We start from the raw sequence: 12,030 nt of genomic DNA on the forward strand, positions 1-12,030 counted from the left end.
GGAGTCGCATGTTCAACAGGTCAGGAAGGTTTTTCAGGTTCTGCGGGCCAATTCTTTGTTTGTAAAGGGTTCAAAGTGTATTTTTGGGGTTCAGAAGATCTCTTTTTTGGGGTATATTTTTTCCCCTTCTTCTATTGAGATGGATCCTGTCAAGGTTCGGGCTATTTGTGATTGGACGCAACCGACTTCCCTTAAGAGCCTTCAGAAATTCTTGGGCTTTGCTAATTTCTATCGTCGATTTATAACTGGTTTTTCAAGTGTCGTTAAGCCTCTAACGGATTTGACTAAGAAGGGTGCTGATGTTTCCAATTGGTCCTCGGCGGCTGTGGAGGCCTTTCGGGAGCTTAAGCACCGCTTTTCTTCTGCTCCTGTGTTGCGCCAACCTGATGTTTCACTTCCTTTTCAGGTCGAAGTTGATGCTTCAGAGATCGGAGCGGGGGCGGTTTTGTCGCAGAGAAGTTCCGATTGCTCGGTGATGAGACCATGTGCGTTCTTTTCTCGAAAATTTTTGCCCGCCGAGCGAAATTATGATGTTGGTAATCGGGAACTCTTGGCTATGAAGTGGGCCTTTGAGTAGTGGCGTCATTGGCTTGAGGGTGCTAGGCATCAGTTGGTGGTCTTGACTGATCACAAGAATCTGATTTACCTTGAGTCAGCCAGGCGTCTGAATCCTAGACAGGCGCGCTGGTCGTTGTTTTTCTCCCGGTTTAATTTTGTGGTCTCATATCTACCAGGTTCAAAAAATGTGAAGGCAGATGCCCTTTCTAGGAGTTTTGAGCCTGACTCCCCTGGTGATTCTGAGCCTACGGGTATCCTTAAGGATGGGGTGATATTGTCTGCTGTCTCTCCAGACTTGCGACGTGCTTTGCAGGAGTTTCAAGGGGATAGGCCTGATCGTTGTCCGCCTGGGAGACTGTTTGTTCCAGATGAGTGGACCAGTAGAGTCATCTTGGAAGTTCATTCTTCTGTGTTGGCAGGCCACCCTGGAATCTTTGGTACCAGAGATTTGGTGGCCAGGTCCTTCTGGTGGCCTTCCCTGTCTCGGGATGTGCGTACTTTTGTACAGTCTTGTGATGTTTGTGCTCGGGCCAAGCCTTGTTGTTCTCGGGCTAGTGGATTGTTGTTGCCCTTGCCTATTACGAAGAGGCCTTGGACGCACATCTCTATGGACTTTATTTCGGATCTCCCGGTTTCTCAGAAAATGACCGTCATCTGGGTGGTGTGTGACCGTTTTTCTAAAATGGTTCATTTGGTACCCTGTTGTGAATTTATCTTTTTGGCTCCCTCTAGTGGTTACTAGTGATTTGACTCTGGGAATGTCTGCCATCCCTTGTATGCTCACCTGGGTCGTTAGGTCAGGGGTGTTGCTATATAAGCTCCCTGGACCTTCAGTTCAATGCCTGGCAACGTTGTAATCAGAGCTAATCTGTTGTGCTTTTGTCTACTGATCCTGGTTCCTGCTAAATTAAGCTAAGTCTGCTTTCTTGCTTTTTGCTATTTGTTTTTGTTTGCATTTTTGTCCAGCTTGTACATAATCTGTATCCTAACCTTGCTGGAAGCTCTAGGGAGGCTGGAGTTCTCCCCCCGGGCCGTTAGACGGTTCGGGGGTTCTTGAATCTCCAGTGTGGATTTTTGTTAGGGTTTTTGTTGACCATATAAGTTATCTTACTACATTCTGCTATTAGTAAGTGGGCCTCTCTTTGCTAAACCTAGTTCATCTCTGTGTTTGTCATTTCCTCTTACCTCACCGTTATTATTTGTGGGGGGCTTGTATCCTACTTTTGGGGTCTATTCTCTGGAGGCAAGAGAGGTCTTTGTTTTCCTCTTCTAGGGGTAGTTAGTCCTCCGGCTGGCGCGAGACATCTAGCGACCAACGTAGGCATGTTCCCCGGCTACTTCTAGTGTTGGCGTTAGGAGTAGATATATGGTCAACCCAGTTACCACTGCCCTATGAGCTGGATTTTTGTACTTCGCAGACTTACTTGTTCCTCTGAGACCCTCGCCATTGGGGTCATAACAGTTTGCCAGGACCCCTAGAGCAAGGTTAGGATACAGATTATGTACAAGCTGGACAAAAATGCAAACAAAAACAAATAGCAAAATGCAAGAAAGCAGACTTAGCTTAATTTAGCAGGAACCAGGATCAGTAGACAAAAGCACAACAGATTAGCTCTGATTACAACGTTGCCAGGCATTGAACTGAAGGTCCAGGGAGCTTATATAGCAACACCCCTGACCTAACGACCCAGGTGAGCATACAAGGGATGGCAGACATTCCCAGAGTCAAATCACTAGTAACCACTAGAGGGAGCCAAAAAGATAAATTCACAACAGTGGTGTTGTCTGAACAGGCACCTGATTTAATGCAATGTGATAGAATCCTGACTAGAAATGAGCGGAAAATTCATAGACGCCAGAATGGCTTGTGTTACTACTGTGGTGATTCTACACATGTTATCTCAGCATGCTCTAAACGTCTTACTAAGGTTGTTAGTCCGGTCGCCATTGGTAATTTGCAACCTAAATTTATTCTATCTGTAACTTTGATTTGCTCACTGTCATCGTATCCTGTCATGGCGTTTGTGGACTCAGGTGCGGCCCTGAGCCTTATGGATCTGTCATTTGCCAAGAGCTGCGGATTTGTTCTTGAGCCATTGGAAAATCCTATCCCTCTTAGGGGTATTGATTCTACGCCATTGGCAAAAAATAAACCGCAGTTTTGGACACAGGTTACCATGTGCATGACTCCCGTACATCGGGAGGTAATACGTTTTCTTGTTCTGCATAAAATGCATGATTTGGTTGTTTTGGGTTTGCCATGGTTACAGACCCATAATCCAGTCTTGGACTGGAAGGCTATGTCAGTGTCAAGTTGGGGCTGCCATGGAATTCATGGAGATTCCCTGCCCTTGTCTATTGCTTCTTCTACGCCTTCGGAAGTTCCGGCGTATTTGTCTGATTATCAGGATGTCTTCAGCGAGTCTAAGTCCAGTGCACTGCCTCCTCATAGGGAATGTGACTGTGCAATAGATTTGATTCCTGGCAGTAAGTTTCCTAAGGGGAGACTGTTTAATATGTCGGTACCTGAACATACCGCGATGCGTTCATATATCAAGGAGTCTCTTGAGAAGGGGCATATCCGTCCTTCTTCTTCCCCTCTTGGTGCGGGATTCTTTTTTGTGGCCAAAAAGGACGGATCTTTGAGGCCTTGTATTGACTATCGGCTTTTAAATAAGATCACTGTCAAATTTCAGTATCCTTTGCCGCTGTTGTCAGATTTGTTTGCCCGGATTAAAGGTGCCAAGTGGTTCACCAAGATAGACCTTCGTGGTGCGTACAACCTTGTGCGCATTAGGCAGGGCGATGAATGGAAAACCGCATTCAATACGCCCGAAGGTCATTTTGAGTACTTGGTGATGCCATTTGGGCTCTCTAATGCACCTTCAGTTTTTCAGTCCTTCATGCATGACATTTTCCGGAAGTATCTGGATAAATTTTTGATTGTTTATCTGGATGATATTCTGTTTTTTTCTGATGATTGGGACTCGCATGTGGAGCAGGTCAGGATGGTTTTTGAGATTCTGCGTGAAAATTCTTTGTTTGTAAAAGGCTCAAAGTGTCTCTTTGGTGTACAGAAGGTTCCCTTTTTGGGGTTCATTTTTTCCCCTTCTGCTGTGGAGATGGATCCAGTCAAGGTCCGAGCTATTCATGATTGGACTCAACCCTCGTCAGTTAAGAGTCTTCAGAAGTTCTTGGGTTTTGCTAACTTCTACCGTCGTTTTATCGCAAATTTCTCTAGCGTTGTTAAACCGCTGACGGATATGACCAAGAAAGGCTCTGATGTAGCTAACTGGGCTCCTGCTGCCGTGGAGGCTTTCCAGGAGTTGAAACGCCGGTTTACTTCGGCGCCTGTTTTGTGCCAGCCTGACGTCTCACTTCCCTTTCAGGTTGAGGTGGATGCTTCGGAGATTGGGGCAGGGGCCGTTTTGTCGCAGAGAGGCCCTGGTTGCTCTACTATGAGACCTTGTGCCTTTTTCTCTAGGAAGTTTTCGCCGGCAGAGCGAAATTATGATGTGGGCAATCGGGAGTTGTTGGCCATGAAGTGGGCATTTGAGGAGTGGCGTCATTGGCTCGAGGGTGCTAAGCATCGTGTGGTGGTCTTGACTGATCACAAAAATCTGATGTATCTCGAGTCTGCTAAACGCCTGAATCCTAGACAGGCCCGCTGGTCATTGTTTTTCTCCCGTTTTGACTTTGTGGTCTCGTATTTACCAGGTTCTAAGAATGTGAAGGCCGATGCTCTGTCTAGGAGCTTTGTGCCTGATGCTCCTGGAGTCGCTGAACCTGTGGGTATTCTTAAGGAAGGAGTTATCGTGTCTGCTATTTCTCCAGATCTGCGACGTGTGTTACAGAGATTTCAGGCTGGTAGGCCTGACTCTTGTCCACCTGACAGATTGTTTGTGCCTGCTAGATGGACCAGCAGAGTCATTTCCGAGGTTCATTCCTCGGTGTTGGCAGGGCACCCGGGAATTTTTGGCACCAGAGATCTGGTGGCCAGGTCCTTTTGGTGGCCTTCCTTGTCAAGGGATGTGCGGTCATTTGTGCAGTCCTGTGCTACTTGTGCTCGAGCTAAGCCTTGCTGCTCTCGTGCCAGCGGGTTGCTCTTGCCCTTGCCTGTCCCGAAGAGACCTTGGACACACATCTCTATGGATTTTATTTCTGATCTTCCGGTGTCTCAGGGCATGTCTGTCATCTGGGTGATATGTGATCGTTTCTCCAAGATGGTCCATTTGGTTCCTTTGCCTAAGCTGCCCTCCTCTTCTGATCTGGTTCCTGTGTTCTTCCAGAACGTGGTTCGTTTGCACGGCATTCCTGAGAATATTGTGTCGGACAGAGGATCCCAGTTTGTTTCCAGGTTCTGGCGATCCTTTTGTGGTAGGATGGGCATTGAGTTGTCGTTTTCATCCGCTTTCCATCCCCAGACTAACGGACAAACGGAGCGAACTAATCAGACTCTGGAGGCTTATTTGAGGTGTTTTGTCTCTTCTGATCAGGATGATTGGGTGACCTTCTTGCCGTTGGCTGAATTTGCCCTTAATAATCGGGCTAGTTCCGCCACCTTGGTTTCGCCATTTTTCTGCAACTCTGGTTTCCATCCTCGTTTTTCCTCGGGACATGTGGAGCCTTCTGACTGTCCTGGGATGGATTCCGTGGTGGATAGGTTGCAGCGGATCTGGAGTCATGTGGTGGACAACTTGAAGTTGTCACAGGAGAAGGCTCAGCGTTTTGCCAACCGCCGCCGCGGTGTGGGTCCCCGACTTCGCGTTGGGGATTTGGTATGGCTGTCTTCTCGATTTGTTCCTATGAAGGTCTCCTCTCCCAAATTTAAGCCTCGCTTCATTGGTCCTTACAAGATATTGGAAATCATTAATCCTGTATCCTTTTGCCTGGATCTTCCGGTGTCGTTTGCCATCCACAACGTATTTCATAGGTCTTTGTTGCGGCGGTACGTTGTGCCTGTGGTTCCTTCTGCTGAGCCTCCTGCTCCGGTGTTGGTTGAGGGCGAGTTGGAGTACGTGGTGGAGAAGATCTTAGATTCTCGTCTCTCCAGGCGGAGGCTTCAGTACCTGGTCAAGTGGAAGGGCTATGGTCAGGAGGATAATTCCTGGGTGGTCGCCTCTGATGTGCATGCGGCCGATTTGGTTCGTGCCTTTCACACCGCTCATCCTGATCGCCCTGGTGGTCTTGGTGAGGGTTCGGTGACCCCTCACTAAGGGGGGGGGTACTGTTGTGAATTTATCTTTTTGGCTCCCTCTAGTGGTTACTAGTGATTTGACTCTGGGAATGTCTGCCATCCCTTGTATGCTCACCTGGGTCGTTAGGTCAGGGGTGTTGCTATATAAGCTCCCTGGACCTTCAGTTCAATGCCTGGCAACGTTGTAATCAGAGCTAATCTGTTGTGCTTTTGTCTACTGATCCTGGTTCCTGCTAAATTAAGCTAAGTCTGCTTTCTTGCTTTTTGCTATTTGTTTTTGTTTGCATTTTTGTCCAGCTTGTACATAATCTGTATCCTAACCTTGCTGGAAGCTCTAGGGAGGCTGGAGTTCTCCCCCCGGGCCGTTAGACGGTTCGGGGGTTCTTGAATCTCCAGTGTGGATTTTTGTTAGGGTTTTTGTTGACCATATAAGTTATCTTACTACATTCTGCTATTAGTAAGTGGGCCTCTCTTTGCTAAACCTAGTTCATCTCTGTGTTTGTCATTTCCTCTTACCTCACCGTTATTATTTGTGGGGGGCTTGTATCCTACTTTTGGGGTCTATTCTCTGGAGGCAAGAGAGGTCTTTGTTTTCCTCTTCTAGGGGTAGTTAGTCCTCTGGCTGGCGCGAGACATCTAGCGACCAACGTAGGCATGTTCCCCGGCTACTTCTAGTGTTGGCGTTAGGAGTAGATATATGGTCAATCCAGTTACCACTGCCCTATGAGCTGGATTTTTGTACTTCGCAGACTTACTTGTTCCTCTGAGACCCTCGCCATTGGGGTCATAACAGTACCCTTGCCCAAGTTGCCTTCTTCATCGGAGTTGGTTCCTCTATTTTTTCAGAATGTGATTCGTCTACATGGTATCCCGGAAAACATCGTTTCTGACAGGGGATCCCAATTTGTGTCTAGATTTTGGCGGGCGTTCTGTGCCAGGATGGGCATTGATTTGTCTTTTTCGTCTGCTTTCCATCCTCAGACGAATGGCCAGACAGAGCGAACTAATCAGACCTTGGAGACTTATTTGAGGTGTTTTGTGTCTGCTGATCAGGATGACTGGGTCGCCTTTTTGCCGTTGGCGGAGTTTGCCTTTAATAATCGGGCTAGTTCTGCCACTCTGGTTTCTCCTTTCTTCTGCAATTCGGGGTTTCACCCTCGTTTTTCATCTGGTCAGGTGGAATCTTCGGATTGTCCTGGAGTGGACACTATGGTGGATAGATTGCACCGGATTTGGAGTCATGTGGTGGACAACTTGAAGTTGTCCCAGGAGAAGACTCAGCAGTTTGCTAATCGTCATCGTCGTGCTGGTAATCGTCTTCGCGTTGGGGACTTGGTGTGGTTATCTTCTCGTTTTGTCCCTATGAAGGTCTCTTCTCCTAAGTTTAAACCTCGGTTCATAGGTCCTTATAAGATTTTGGAGATTCTTAATCCTGTATCGTTTCGTTTGGACCTACCAGCATCTTTCACTATTCATAAATTATAATGTCTTCCATCGGTCTTTGTTGCGGAGGTACGAGATACCGGTTGTTCCTTCTGTTGAGCCTCCTGCTCCTGTGCTGGTGCAGGGTGAATTGGAGTATGTTGTGGAGAAGATTTTGGACTCTCGCATTTCCAGACGGAGACTTCAATATTTGGTCAAATGGAAGGGATACGGTCAGGAGGATAATTCTTGGGTTACTGCCTCTGATGTTCATGCCTCTGATTTGGTTTGCGCCTTTCATAGGGCTCGTCCAGATCGCCCTTGTGGTTCTCATGAGGGTTCGGTGCCCCCTCCTCAAGGGGGGGGTACTGTTGTGAATTCTGTTTGTGGGCTCCCTCTGGTGGCTACTGGTGGTACTGGTTGACTTCTGTCTTCTATCTCCAGTGCACCTGTTCCCATCAGGAAATGGGAGTTTCCTATATAGTCTGGCTTCTCACTCATTTACTTGCCGGCTATCAATGTTACCAGAGCTCTTCTGTTACTTGCTACCTGCTCCAAGTCTGCTGAGTCAGATAAGTTTGATCATTTGTACCTTTTGTCCAGCGTGCATTTATATGAATCTTGCTGCTGGAAGCTCTAGTGAACTGAAACTCCGGTGTCATGAGTTGATACCGGAGTTTAAAGTCATTTCAGGATGGTATTTTGTAGGGTTTTGAGTTGACCGCGAAGTCCACTTTTGTATTTTCTGCTATCTAGTTAGTGGGCCTCTCTTTGCTGAACCTGTATTCATACTGCGTATGTGTTTTCTCCTTAACTAACCGTCATTATATGTTGGGGGCTACTATTACTTTGGGGTTTTCTCTGGAGGCAAGCCAGGTCTGTGTTTCCTCTAGGAAACTCTTAAGGGTAGCTAGATCTCCGGCTGGTGCGAGACGTCTAGGGATAAAACGCAGGTACGTTCCCCGGCCACTGGTAGTTGTGCGTTAGGTTCAGCATCGCGGTCAGCTTAGATTCCATCTTCCTAGAGCTAGTCCTGTTTTTGCCCATGTTTCTGCCATTGGGAATCATGACAGGAACCCTCATGTGTCACAATGGGCCCTTGGCCATGCTCTGGAACCCTCACGTGTCACAATGGGCTGGAACCCTCACGTGTCACAATGGGCCCTTGGCCTATAAAAAGCAGTGCGGTGGCAGTCCTCTTCAGTCTGCTGCTGAAGCAGCGGCGGGCAGCATGGTGATAGCTAGGCAGCAGGGTCTTTACCCGGCATCAGGAGAGCTAAGGGAAGACAGCTGCTCGCTTGTTTGTTTTTTGATTTTCCCTCTCGCACACCTCCTCCTGGCACTCAGTAGTGCTCATTGGAACAAAGGGGCGGGAGGGTTACAATAGGTGGGGTTATGCAGATTAAAAACGAGTGGCTCACAGCTTGAACAAACAGCAGAACTGTCATTGTGAAGCCGTCCGGTTTGCTAAAATGTCCTCCTCAGGGCAATGTTTTGCTCCATTTCCCCAAAGGGTATCAGTGTTAGGTCTTGGTGCGGCACAGGTGCAAATGATTTCTAGTTATTGCTTCTCGGCCTTTTGGCTAGAATCAAGTGTCAGTGTCAGGCCTTGGTGTGGTGAAACTGCAAAACCATATCTGGTTATCGTTGCTTGTCCTTTTGGCTGAAATCGTCGTCGTCGCCGCCGCCGCTGAAGATGAAGTGTAGTATCTGTTCTGATCAGTTTAATATTTGATACGTCTCCTATTTGGGGACCATACGTTAAATGCATTTTTAGAACAGGGAGATGGAAAAAGAGCTTGCTCTGTCCACTCCATGCATTGAGCCGTTATTGCAGTATCTCCGGGAACAGTGCACTCCTTCTCTTTTCCGTCTTCCAAATACAAATTCAATTGAAATCAGCACAAGTTGTGTTTTAACCCATTATGTGAATTCTTTTCAGGGTCAAAGTTGCACATTTCAGATACCAAATGCATTTTGCTTGAATTAACTTGACCAATTGCAACATTTTGCGTGCGCATTGTTTGCACCTATGCATGTCAAGCATTGTATCGCATTCAATATGAAATCTATCAATCAATCAGTCTCTCTTTACTGGTTGCAACCGGCGTGTGAAGATGTGGACATGTATTTGGCCTTTGATACAGTGTTGCAAATAGACCATCTACAAAGTTAGGCCCCTTGCTATCAGTACTTAGTGCTTTAATTTACCGTATTTTCCGGCGTATAAGACGACTTTTTAACCCCTAAAAATTGTCTCAAAAGTCGGGGGTCGTCATACGACAGGTACGGCATGTGCAGGGAGCGATCCTGGATGTTCCCAGGGTCTGAAGGAGAGGAGACTCTCCTTAAGGCCCTGGGATCCATATTCATGTTAAAAATAAAGAATAAAAATAAAAAATATGTATATACTCACCCCTCCGAGAAGCCTGGCTGTCACGACTGCAAGCGTCTGCCTCCGTTCCTAAGAATTGCAGAGCATGAAGGACCTTCGATGACGTCACGGTCAGGTGACTGGTCACATGAGCGGTCACGGACCAATCACAGGCCAGTCACCTGACCGTGACGTCATCGAGGGTCCTTCATGCTCTGCAATTCTTAGGAACGGAGGCAGACGCTTGCAGTCGTGACAGCCAGGCTTCTCGGAGGGGTGAGTATATACATATTTTTATTCTTTATTGTTAACATGAATATGGATCCCAGGGCCTGAAGGAGAGTCTCCTCTCCTTCAGACTCTGGGAACCACACGCCGTATAAGACGACTGGGCGTATAAGATGACCCCCATCTTATAGAGCAGGCATATCCCAAATTCCATATTTTATATGGAAAAGTTGGGGGTCGTCTTATACACCCAGTCGTCTTATACACCAGAAAATACGGGTAAGTAACCCATGAGTAGTTCTGCCATACATACCACATTTGTGACAGCATGATTTCAATTGTAAAACATTGTCTCCCTCTTGTGGACCACTAAATTTGGAGTATATGTATTTAAAGAAAGGAAAAATTGTGTCTGTGCTGATCTTGAATATGCTGCCTATCTCCACCTGTGTGAGTATTCTAATGCTTTCTAGCACCCAGGTGCGCTGCCTGCATTAGATAGAATCTGCGCGCAGAACCCTCACGTGTCACAATGGGCCCTCGGCCATGGTCTGGAACCCTCATGTGTCACAATGGGCCCTCGGCCATGGTCTGAAACCCTCATGTGTCACAATGGGCTGGAACCCTCACGTGTCACAATGGGCCATTGGCCTATAAAAAGCAGTATGTTGGCAGTCCTCTTCAGTCTGCTGCTGGAGCAGCGGCGGGCAGCATGGTGATAGGTAGGCAGCAGGGTCTATACCCGGCATCAGGAGAGCTAAGGGAAGACAGCTGCTCGCTTGTTTGTTTTTTGAGTTTCCCTCTCGCACACCTCCTCCTGGCACTCAGTAGTGCTCATTGGAACAAAGGGGGGGAGGGTTACAATAGGTGGGGTTATGCAGATTAAAAACGAGTGGCTCACAGCTTGAACAAACAGCAGAACTGTCATTGTGAAGGCGTCCGGTTTGCTAAAATGTCCTCCTCAGGGCAATCTTTTGCTCGATCTCCCCAAAGGGTATCAGCGTTAGGCCTTGGGGCGGCACAAGTGGAAAACGATTTCTGGTTATTGCTCCTTGGCCTTTTGGCTAGAATCAAGTGTCCGTGTCAGGCCTTGGTGTGGTGAAAGTGCAAAACCATATCTGGTTATCGCTGCTTGTCCTTTTGGCTGAAATTGTTGTTGTCGCCGCCGCTCAAGATCAAGTGTAGTATCTGTTCTGATCAGTTTAATATTTGATACGTCTCCTATTTGGGGACCATACGTTAAATGCATTTTAAGAACAGGGAGATGGAAAAAGAGCTTGCTCTGTCCACTCCATGCATTGAGCCGTTATTGCAGTATCTCCGGGAACAATGCACTCCTTCTCTGATCCGTCTTCCAAATACAAATTCAATTGAAATCAGCACAAGTTGTGTTTTAACCCATTATGTGAATTCTTTTCAGGGTCAAAGTTGCACATTTCAGATACCAAATGCATTTTGCTTGAATTAACTTGACCAATTGCAACATTTTGCGTGCGCATTGTTTGCACCTATGCATGTCAAGCATTGTATCGCATTCAATATGAAATCTATCAATCAATCAGTCTCTCTTTACTGGTTGCAACCGGCGTGTGAAGATGTGGACATGTATTTGGCCTTTGATACAGTGTTGCAAATAGACCATCTACAAAGTTAGGCCACTTGCTATCAGTACTTAGTGCTTTAATTTAAGTAACCCATGAGTAGTTCTGCCATACATACCACATTTGTGACAGCATGATTTCAATTGTAAAACATTGTCTCACTCTTGTGGACCACTGACTTTTAAATTTGGAGCATATGTATTTAAAGAAAGGAAAAATTGTGTCTGTGCTGATCTTGAATACGCTGCCTATCTCCACCTGTGTGAGTATTCTAATGCTTTCTAGCACCCAGGTGCGCTGCCTGCATTACATAGAATCTGCGCGCAGAACCCTCACGTGTCACAATGGGCCCTTGGCCATGGTCTGGAACCCTCACGTGTCACAATGGGCCCTTGGCCATGGTTTGGAACCCTCATGTGTCACAATGGGCCCTTGGCCATGCTCTGGAACCCTCACGTGTCACAATGGGCTGGAACCCTCACGTGTCACAATGGGCCCTTGGCCTATAAAAAGCAGTGCGGTGGCAGTCCTCTTCAGTCTGCTGCTGAAGCAGCGGCGGGCAGCATGGTGATAGCTAGGCAGCAGGGTCTTTACCCGGCATCAGGAGAGCTAAGGGAAGACAGCTGCTCGCTTGTTTGTTTTTTGATTTT

General features: G+C 47.1%; 2 non-coding genes across 2 annotated transcripts; both read left to right on the forward strand.

Moving 5' to 3' along the window:
• Window positions 1-8,845: 8,845 nt before the first annotated feature.
• LOC143771301 (U2 spliceosomal RNA) lies at window positions 8,846-9,039 on the forward strand. The gene has a single exon (XR_013215068.1). It is a non-coding gene; the product is annotated as a U2 spliceosomal RNA (small nuclear RNA).
• A 1,892-nt stretch (window positions 9,040-10,931) lies between these two features.
• LOC143771280 (U2 spliceosomal RNA) lies at window positions 10,932-11,119 on the forward strand. Its single transcript, XR_013215058.1, has one exon. It is a non-coding gene; the product is annotated as a U2 spliceosomal RNA (small nuclear RNA).
• Window positions 11,120-12,030: the final 911 nt, after the last annotated feature.

This window comes from Ranitomeya variabilis, chromosome 4, assembly GCF_051348905.1.
Source record: "Ranitomeya variabilis isolate aRanVar5 chromosome 4, aRanVar5.hap1, whole genome shotgun sequence".
Taxonomy (NCBI): Eukaryota; Metazoa; Chordata; class Amphibia; order Anura; family Dendrobatidae; genus Ranitomeya; species Ranitomeya variabilis.